This window comes from Cherax quadricarinatus, chromosome 47 (genome assembly GCF_038502225.1).
Source record: "Cherax quadricarinatus isolate ZL_2023a chromosome 47, ASM3850222v1, whole genome shotgun sequence".
NCBI classification, from domain to species: domain Eukaryota; kingdom Metazoa; phylum Arthropoda; class Malacostraca; order Decapoda; family Parastacidae; genus Cherax; species Cherax quadricarinatus.
In genome coordinates this window covers 6,327,060-6,338,275 of record NC_091338.1, presented here as the reverse complement: position 1 = coordinate 6,338,275, position 11,216 = coordinate 6,327,060, and positions in this window count along the sequence as shown.

Genomic DNA, 11,216 nt, shown 5'->3' with positions numbered 1-11,216 from the left:
GTGGCTGCTGATGCTGCACTCTCCACACTGCTGCTGCTGTACTGTTCACGTTGCTGGCACTACTGCTGCATGTTGCTGCACTCTTCACACTGCTGCTGCGCTTCTCACATTGCTATTGGTGCTGCTGTTAGTGCTGCTGCTGCTAGCTGGCTGACAAGGGAGCCTTACGGTAATGTAGCTGGGAAGTCTGTCTACAAGTATAGTACACAAGTTGAAGATTGAGACACTTATGCAACATATGGGAATCTTTATTCAGGAAACGTTTCGCCACACAGTGGCTTCATCAGTCCAATACAAAGAGGAAGGCGTAATAGTACACAAGTATCACTGTTGACATTACTGCTGCTGCTGCTGCTGCTGCTGCTGCTGCTGCTGCTGCTACACTCTTTATTCTGCTTCTTACGGGTTGAGCGAATATTTTTTTTAGTTGGTTTGAAAAGTCTTGCCAAGTATGGGCCAATAGTCCTGCTGCAGTGTTCCTCCATTCTCATGCTCTTACTGCTGCACTATTTACGCTGTCATTTCACGCTATAATCCTACTGTTATTGTTGCACAAATTAAACACTATTCACAGTAATGCTTCTACTGTTACTGTACTTTAGTATTTAAGCAGATGCTAGTACTGTTACTAGTCTTCCAGTAGGTTTTGCAGTGATTGCTGGTGCTTTGATATGTGTTGCAGCGATTGTTGGTGCTTTCATGTGTGTTGCAGCGATTGCTGGTGCTTTCATATGTGTTGCAGCAATTGCTGGTGCTTCCATATGTGTTGCGGCGATTGCTGGTGTTTCCATAGGTGTTGCAGCGATTGCTAGTGCTTCCATAGGTGTTGCAGCGATTGCTGGTGTTTCCATAGATGTTGCAGCGATTGCTGGTGTTTCCATAGATGTTGCAGCGATTGCTAGTGCTTCCATAGGTGTTGCAGCGATTGCTGGTGTTTCCATAGATGTTGCAGCGATTGCTGGTGCTTCCATAGGTGTTGCAGCGATTGCTGGTGCTTCCATAGGTGTTGCAGCGATTGCTGGTGCTTCCATAGGTGTACAGTAATTGCTGGTGTTCCATAGGCGTTGCAGTTATTGCTTCTTCTTCTTCTTTTTGATTTGCCGGTACTCTCCCGGCCCGGGCCTTTTCCAAATGGTGGCCCGGCCTTGGCTCCCTCTTTAGGGAGTATCTGAGACCTAAGTCTCCCATGGGAGGAGGCACAAGTACCTCCTCATCTTTGGGACCAACTGTCCCCAGGCCTAGCCACAAGCTAGGCCTCTCTGGTCTGCCATCCCCGCCCCAAGGGAGCAAATTGGAATGACAGTCTTATGAGCTAAAGGCTCGGGCTCAGGCACCTACCCTACCCTAGAAGGGTTAGGCATGGGTCGCAGTTATTGCTGATGCTTCCATAGGTACTGAATTGGTTTGTGGTTTCATTGGCGCTGAAGTAACAAGGATTTCATAGGTGCAGAAACAACTGGCGATTTCATGAGAGCTGATATGGGAGATGCTTTCTGAAATACCAAAGAAATTCGCCACAAAAAAAATTCTGCGACAGTGTAGAGATAAAGGCTGATATTATTCCATTAAGAACTATAGAACTATATTCTTCCGTAAAGAACTCAAAAACATTGTCATGGAAATTCATGGGAAGGTTCATAGTCTGTTAGAAATTTCACGACGATTGCTGTTCTGAGTTATATTAACATTTGTTGTGTTTTGTTTACAGTGATTGGTAAACGATGACATTCTGACGATGGCAACAGTGTTGATTTTATGTCATCAATATCTAGAAACAGTGATAATCTCACGTAAGGAAGTCAGAAACAATGATATTCTCAAATAAATGCAATATTCAGCGTAATGCAAAAATGTTGGTATTCTGACATAGAGAATGCTTTTTTTTTTTTTTAATATTCGGCAGTAACAAAAAAGCGAGAAAATATTGACAGTGTACGAAATTGTAATAATTTTTTTTATATTGTGCTAGAAAGAGTTCCATGTCGATAGTCTCTCATAAAAAAAAACTTGAAAAGGTTGATAAATCTGCCATTAAAAACACTCTTGAAACATTGAGAAACGTTGATATTATTCAATAAATAAGTTAGACGTTAATGTTCTGCCATTAAGAATCGACAACGTTGATGATCTGCAGCAAGAAGTCAGTAGTTTGATATTTAGCCATAAAGAACTTGAAAAATTAGACGTATTGACATTCAAAACTCGATAACTTTGGTAGTCTGTCTGCTGTGATTATGGCAAAGAGTTATACTTAAATCTATAACTGTCACCGTCACCGCAACTGCTCTCACCACCATCATCACAACTCTCACTACTATCACCACAACTATCTCCATCACCACAATTATCTCCATCACCACAACTTTCACTAACATCACCACTAACTCACCACAAATATCACCACCACAACTTTCACCATCACAGCTATCACCATTACCACAATTATCACCACCACAAACTATCACCATCACCACTCCTTCACTCGTCGGGTGTCAAACCACGCTAGTCATTACTTGCAGATCGTTGAAATCACCGATTTTGCTTTCCTGTCATTTTTTTTTGTTTCTGTATTATTTGATTTGTTGATATTGAAGGTGCAGTGCTGTTATATTGGCGTTGCTGTTATTTTTATGTTCCAAGCAAGTATATCTGCGATCAGAGGTACTTAGAGAGGATAGAGAGAAGAGTGGAAACACATTTGATGAAAAACTGGCAGAGGGAATATATATATATATATATATATATATATATATATATATATATATATATATATATATATATATATATATATATATATATATATATATAAAAGCGATATACGAAAAGTAAAGAATAAAGATTGATTTTTGCTTAATTTAAATGGAAGCCCTAAACCCGTACATATAAATGTAAACACACAGCGACCAGTGAAAAGGCGGGGCCAGGAGTTGTGACTCGACCCCTGCAACCACAGCTAGGTGAGTACACACACACACACACACACACACACACAAACACATGGACAAAAGCCCGTAATGAAATTATCATTATTACTATTATTATTGGCACATTCAAAAAGGGGTGCCTTGATGCTGGTGAAGGGATCTTGATTCAAAGAATTGGGGCTACCTTACCCTTGCATCAAATCTGATTACCTACCTGTCCACAGGTGCTTTATAGCCACTTGGTGTTTAGCGCTTCTAAACTCTACTAGTACTGCGAATAATAGTAAAAATATTTTTTAGGGTTATTGTAGTAATTTTTTTCGATGGATACGATTATTGTTGTTGTTTCCTTCAATTACGTGGCACACGCTCACATCTGACACGATTATAACATCAGTTAGGCTCAGTCTATCCTTTAAATTAATGGAAGTCAGTTTATAGTGTGTGATTAATCCGGAGTGTCTTGGTGGGTCTCCCGTGCCAGCTGCAAGCAGGTGATTCATTCTGGCCAGCCAGGCGGCTTAACAGGCTAATTTCGCATGGAACGGCGGGTGGTTCACTGTCTTGAAAGTCGTTGTAAAACGCTTGAAATATCGTGTTCAGACACTTGCTCCACGTAGCTCTTAATATCGTGTTCTGACACCTGCTCCACGTAGCTCTTAATATCGTGTTCTGACACTCGCTCCACGTAGCTCTTAATAGCGTGTTCTGACACTCGCTCCACGTAGCTCTTAATATCGTGTTCTGACACCTACTCCACGTAGCTCTTAATATCGTGTTCTGACACTCGCTCCACGTAGCTCTTAATATCGTGTTCTGACACTCGCTCCACGTAGCTCTTAATATCATGTTCTGACACTCGCTCCACGTAGCTCTTAATATCATGTTCTGACACTTGCTCCACGTAGCTCTTAATATCATGTTCTGACACTTGCTCCACGTAGCTCTTTATATCGTGTTCTGACACCTACTCCACGTAGCTCTTAATATCGTGTTCTGACACCTTATGCTCCACGTAGCTCTTAATATCATGTTCTGACACCTGCTCCACGTAGCTCTTAATATCGTGTTCTGACACCTGCTCCACGTAGCTCTTAATATCGTGCTCTGACACCTCACGGCTCTTAATATTATCCTGTAATAGCCCTTGAGTCAAACCCCAAAGTTTTGACTAGCGGTGCCATCTAGAGTGACGAATGTTCGGTCTGATTTTCTGTCGTTTTAGAAAAATCTGTGAAACCTTGTGTGTTATTAACTTGTTACGATATACCGATTTTTTCCAAATGCTAATTTTTTAATTGTTATTAGGTAATGGTAATGCTAACAACCTGTCGGTATTTTATACCATTTTAATTGTTAAAAATAATTTATTTTTAGGCATGCTTCATCATAGTGTTATGTATCTTTATAAAAAAAATTATAACGATGCTTATAAAGTCTTTAACATTCAAGGTAATTCAGTACCATTTTCTGAATATGCTTCATAGTCGCTGATAATCCTAGCTGACACGGTCCTAGCTGCATAGTGGGAGGCAAGCACCAGTAAGCTAGGTGTGCGTGACCAGCACTTGAATCTTTGTTCTATATGTGGAGCACTAAATCCGTATTAGTCATTCAGTTCATGCTGAATGTATATAAAAGTTAGATGTTTGTAAGATGTGTGTATCGCTTTAGTTGTTCGTGAGACATTAAAGGAAAGATCAACAATCCTGACCAGGGGTAAAACATTAATCAGGTTACCGTTTCACGCTGATGCGACAAAGAATTGTCTTAAATTGGCGAGGCATGTGGGCCTCGCCCCTCTTCTTGTGGGCCTCGCCCCTCTTCTTGTATATAAATACTGGCTCCCGTTCCTTCTTGCTTGTGTGTGACTAGTTAATTCTCCAAGTCGGACCGGAACGTCGTCATAAGTTTTATTCTCCTATGTGTGCAGGTTATTTGTGTATTGTGTATGCGGAATGAAAACTGCCAAAAACTGACGGCTTATTCGTCTGTACTGCCCACCAGGCCAGGAACTTTCCAAGTATCTTATACCCTGCCCCGGAGAGGGTGGTCTGTGCACCGAGAAATGTATGTCTGTGTATACGTGCTGAGAATATAATTTAATCTCTATTTTAAGAATAAAAATATTCCGGACTGATAGTAACCAGTTTACCCAAAAGACTGTGCGGATGACCTCTGGTAATGGAAGCACCTCGCTCAGAAATAAAATTAGACTCCCATACAGCCTGTTGTAACCAGCAGCCATCGCCTCGACGCTTACATTACCAGAGACCCAGCCCTCGTACCAATTATTTTTAAATTAGATTAATTAGAAGAATGCTGTTAACTTACTCGACATGATAACTACATAACGGGGACAAAAGCTTGTGTCTTTACCTTACATATTTCACTACCCAAGATAGGTTGCTAAAAGCAGTGAGATCTATCAGCCTGAGCTGGGAAACTTGAGTAAGGTGATTAGTATGTCGAAGAGTATTCTGCTATGCTTTCAGCGCAACAAAGCTGGAGTTACTATTGCTTTGGAATTACTGCCTCGTAATGGCCAGTAGAACTCACGTGGGGAGATGGGTGTGTGTAATTGATTAATAGTACCAGTTCCCACTCGCCCCGGCTCACCTTCCCCAGTCTATCCTGCTCCCAAACTTCCCCATGTTCAACACACCCCTCCCTCGCCCACACCAAGCACCCTCCCTAGCATGCATCAACCCATCTCTTCTCCCCAGTCCCTGGCTCCTCCCTAGCCTGCCCTTGCTGAAATTAATGTAATATAATGTACCTTAATCCTGCCCAACTTATCTTGGGTCAGCCTTTATTTAGCTCGTGTTGCTTAGCCTCAGTAAAGTAGTGTGGTTTTTATTATGTTCAGGCAGGTATTCGTTGAGTTATCGCATTAATAAATTGACTGTATACTGTGTATATGCACGCATTTTGTAGGTATGTAATTCAGTTAAATTTTTATGTCTTGTTCTGTGATATCTTAATAAATTTAATTTCTCCCGTGTGTGAGATGCGTTACTCTGTGAAACTGTAATTCCCAAATAATAGTAACTTAGCCGAGGTAGCTATTGAACCCATCGTGGAATGCCTGACTAAATCCTCATTACCCTACCCATCTACCTGCTCAAACTGGCAGATTTCGAATGCGACAGAGAAACAGCTTTCGTTCTCAGGTTGTGACTATCACACAGAGTAGTGTGATAACACACTGATGTAACCACTTTTGCTTATTTAAAGTAAAATCCCATGGACAGCTGGGTATATAGAGAGATGTGTGTACTTCTGTGTATATCCACTGACAGCTTACTTTAATCCAGCCTTTAAGGATCAAAGCATTTATAATTGGTGGTCAATTGTATCCTCAATAACCCTCGTGGACATGTAGAGTGACCTCGTGCAGTCGATGGGCTTTAAACCTACCCAGCCAACATGGAGCCACCCAGTTTAATTGGTTAGGTTTGAACCTTAGCTCCTTATCATGGGCTATTAATAACGCAATCCTCTGATAACTAACATCAAGGCTTTATCAGTCCCTAAAATAGTTTATAAGGTAAACTCTTATATAACCTCTGTTGTATTCACTTATCTATGTATGCTACGGTGGCTTCCTGTGTATATACACTACAGTGACTGTGTATATACACTGGTGGCTGCCTGTGTATATACACTACGGTGACTGCCTGTGTATATACACTACGGTGACCGTCTGTGTATATATACTATGGTGACCGCCTGTGTACATATACTACGGTGGCTGCCTGTGTATATACACTACGGTGACTGCCTGTGTATATACACTACGGTGACTGCCTGTGTATATGCACTATGGTGGCTGCCTGTGTATACACACTACGGTGGCTGCCTGTGTATATACACTACAGTGACTGCCTGTGTATATACATTACTGTAGCAGCCTGTGCATATACGCTACTGTAGCTGCCTGTGTATATACGTTACGGTAGCTGCCTGTGCATATACACTACAATAGCTGCCTGTGTATATAAATTACGGTAGCTGTCTGTGCATATACACTACGGTAGCTGCCTGTGCATATACATTACGGGAGCTGCCTGTGTATGTACTCTTAGGTTTGAAACCTGTCTACTTCATGAAGGTAATAAGGGTGTCTTTCACCTGTACACAACCAGTGATACAGGGACTAAAGTAAATTAAGTGTATACGTACTAGGATTTACACTGCTCCCAAGTGTTTACGCACAACTGATCTCAGTGTTAATCATCCAGAGATATACTTCTTAGAACATAAACAAAGTTGCTGTTCCAGCTAGCCACTCCGCTCCATGCAACTCCCATCACCCTTTTGTCTGTCTTCCCTATCCCTCATTTCTCAGTCCTCCCCATCCTTACCTCCCACAGACCACCTTATTCCCACTTCCTACAGCCCGCCCAATACCCACCTCCCACAGTTCACCCCCATCTCATTCTCCAACATTCCTCCCCTTCCCCATCTCCCACAGTCCTCCCCCATCCCCCATCTCGCACTTCCCTACTCCCCCCATCCTCCCCTGCCACAAAAACTAATTACTCGGAATCCATTGCCAGATTAAATAAATTCGAAATAATTGGTAAAAATGTTCAGCCCAGAATTTTAATTGGGATCTTTTTCAACATGTATAAAAGTGGCTATTGGGCCTTGTTTTCATTTTTGCTTTTGGGGGGATAATTACCATGGGAGGGGTGGGAGTAAATCTGCGCCCCGCCCTGACGCAGCAAGGACCAAGATGGCAGTGTGGAGATGTAGGAGCTTCACCTCTAACTACACTGTGCCCTGACACCCTCATGGCCTGCCTCGGCCATCACTCGCCTTGATAAGGCAATTTTCTGCCTCTTTCAAGAGACGTCTGTTAGGCGCAGCGGCCTGACAGCTTCTCTTCTGTGGTGATCCTTACTGTGGTGGTCAGAACTGCCAGTGACAACTGGTGAGGGCGAGAGAAAACTTGTGTCACCGCTGGAATGTACTGGCAAGATAAACACAATTGCAGTATAATGCGATCCTTTATTGACGTTTCGCCCACACAGTGGCCTTTAAGTCACAAACAGATCTGTTTGTGACTTGATAAAGCCCTCTGTGTGGGCTAAACGTAGTCAATAAAGGATCGTATTACACTGCATTTCTGTTTCTTTTTCCATCGTGTCGGTATTTTATACAATTTATCTCCATACTGACAAGTATGTAAATAAGACAAAATATGCAGTTTATAATGCGTTTTATTGATTAGAGGTTTCGTCTACCAGCGAGTTCATCAATTCATTATCAGTTTTTTTTTATCATTTATTTCGGATAACTGATACACCCTTAGTAGACACAGTCTTTTCAGTAAGGCGTCTTAAATCGTAAATTATGTCTCTACACACTCGAGAAGCCCTGACTTAACACAGACTGGAAGGAAAGCGACTTTAGATTCACACTTGTGTGTGTGTGTGAGTTTCACATCGACTGTCTTCTTGCCGGAGTCACATACCGAGTGCATTACATGGGCAGCGTATGCGAGGTTGGCTAATTTAGGAATTGGTTACAGTATCCTAAACAAAGAGTCTAGTGGAACACTGTCGACTACATATCTCAGACTCGTCTTCTGAGTGGGCGGCTTTGGTACGGCGCTCACACTTGGTCAAGCACTTAAGGAGCTCGTGTGAAATTCAAGAGATCTGAGGGGAAGGGCTCTGTTAGGTGAGGCTCAAGGAATTGTGCCCAGCGACCCTACAGAGAAGAATCAGGAAGGGGGGGGGACACGTGTTCACGATATGAAAGGCACTCAGAGGATGAGACTCTTGGACACAAAGTTGTATATTATTTTTACCGATCTCTAAATGCTGAATGACTCGTACGAGTTAAGCGCTCCCATTGAACATAATAAAAACCAGGATCAAATTTTTAGTGTGTGTGGGGTTAGAGCACTTGACTTGTCATCCTCAGTATGAGGCTGATGAGAAGCGATGGTTATACCTTCCCCTTGTTCGTATTAAACATGATTACATGCCCTTTCCCAGCAGTTTTAACGACCTATACAGGTTTAGCGCTTCCTCATAAATATTATAATAATGTTGAATCGTGTCTCATTAATTAAATGTTCCCGTGAATCATCTGTCCATTCGTCTCTGTTTCAGGTGCGTTCTTTCTGCATGGTGTTCACGACGCCAGATCCGCTCACTGCTAGCAGGTGAGATGTGAAGCAGGTGACATTTGAAGCAGGTAACATGTGAGGCAGGTGACATGTGAAGCAGGTGACATCTGCAAAAGCGGAGAAGTTTCTCAGTGATTGTAAAATGTCAGTATTATTTTATCTTGCCTCTTTCACCGGATGTGTAAAAATGTCAACAAAGGGTCTCGTGCCTCCTGTGTTCGTAGCGTTCGTAGGTATTTGCGTTCTCCTCGATGCACATTTCTCTTCTCGGTTACATTTGGCTTTTAAGATGAAAACTTTTAATGATGGTATGTGTATGAAGCTTTACTGATGTTGATGCTCATTGCAAGTGATAATTGCACGTGTATGGTGACAAAGGACATGTACTGCTGACAGTGGTGAAAAAGAACATACAATGCAGATAAAGCTCTTATTGGGACGTTTTCCTCTTTGTAGAGTTTCATGAACTACACTGAACGAAACGTTGTCGATATAAAAGCATGTTCTGTACGTGATTTTTCCTGTATTGATATCCCTCCAATTTTGTTAATTATATTTATAACACGACTATATTGTTGGTTAGTCTTTTCTGTATATATTATTGGCACAGTGGTACACTGAGGACAATTTAAAACTTCTTCATCTATGGATAACTAAAATGTAATGAACACTTGTCACGTTGTCTCCACATGGAGACAGACAAAAGATTAATTGGTCTGTATATTTCGATCCTCTTTTGGGATCCTTCTTCATCTGTGTTCACATTTTCTTTTACAAGATCGATGATGGTAATAACAGTCGTCGAATATGGTCACAAATTCACTTTGACCTCTTTCCGAAAGGTTGGGCTACATTTTCAGCCTCCGCCCAGGAGCGGAAAGACGGAAAATTCTAAATTTGTTGATGGCTTGAGGTAGCCAGCGACACCTATCGGTAGGCTGACGAATTAGACACATGTGCAACATCTGGGTATCTTTACTTGTAGATGTTTCGCCATCCAGTGGCTGAATCAGTACCATACATGGACATAATAGAAATATATACAGCAAATAGTGGAAGATGAGGTAATCAGTCCCTCGGCCTAGGATCAGGTGATGAGCACCCTAGGTTAATCATAAACATAATTTTTGAAGGGGTGGACCGGTAAGCCAGCGGAAGGCCTCAGTCAGATGACCAAATGCTCCAGTGGCGGGTTATGTGACTAATACCACGACAGGAAGCACTTGTCCTATTTCCTGACAAATCTAGGCTAGCGACCAGTCTGCTGTAGATAGCCATAGGGTGAACGGCTACCACAATATCCACAATATCAGCTATAGGTAACAAAAAAAAAGGCACAATACCGTGTCTGGAATGATACACAAATAACCCGCACATAAAAGAGAGAAGCTTACGACGACGTTTCGGTCCGACTTGGACCATTTACTAAGTCACACTGTGACTTTGTAAATGGTCCAAGTCGGACCGAAACGTCGTCGTAAGCTCCTCTCTTTTTGTGCGGGTTATTTGTGTATCAGCTATAGGTGGTGTGTCATCAGTCACACCGCTTTATTAACCGTTGCTTTTAGTTGCGCCTCCCACCATAGGGACAACACCCTTTTTTCGACAATATTAAATACATCATCGATGTCCTGCTACCCTTAACTATATGATAGTTACACAGAGGGAACAAATTCTATCTGTGTTTCCCTCACATTCCATCACGCAGGATGGGGCTCATACGATGTTGAAATCAGTCAGCCTGAGCTGGTAGGCTCCAGTAGAGCCACAAGATATAGCCAAGTATTCAATTAAGGGTTCAACAGCAACGGAAGCTTCAAAAGTTCCATCTGAGCCGATAAACCACATGACAGACTCCTGTTGGGTGACCTGTATTTTTATTCTGGCAAACGTAATAACAACCACAGGAGGTGGAGGTGGCCTTACAATTCGCCATCTTATTAAGTCAGTCACAGAGGAATGTGACGCTGTCTTGAATGTGTGTCGCATCGTGTGTGTAGATATTGTTGCATCGCGCTGCAGTATTGCATGCAAATTGAATACCTCTATGCGTTTACACTACCTCCATCATTTAGAAGATAGCTCTCAGGTCGTGCACTTCCCCACGCGTACGAAACATGTATTGCAGCGAGCTTATTATTATTGTG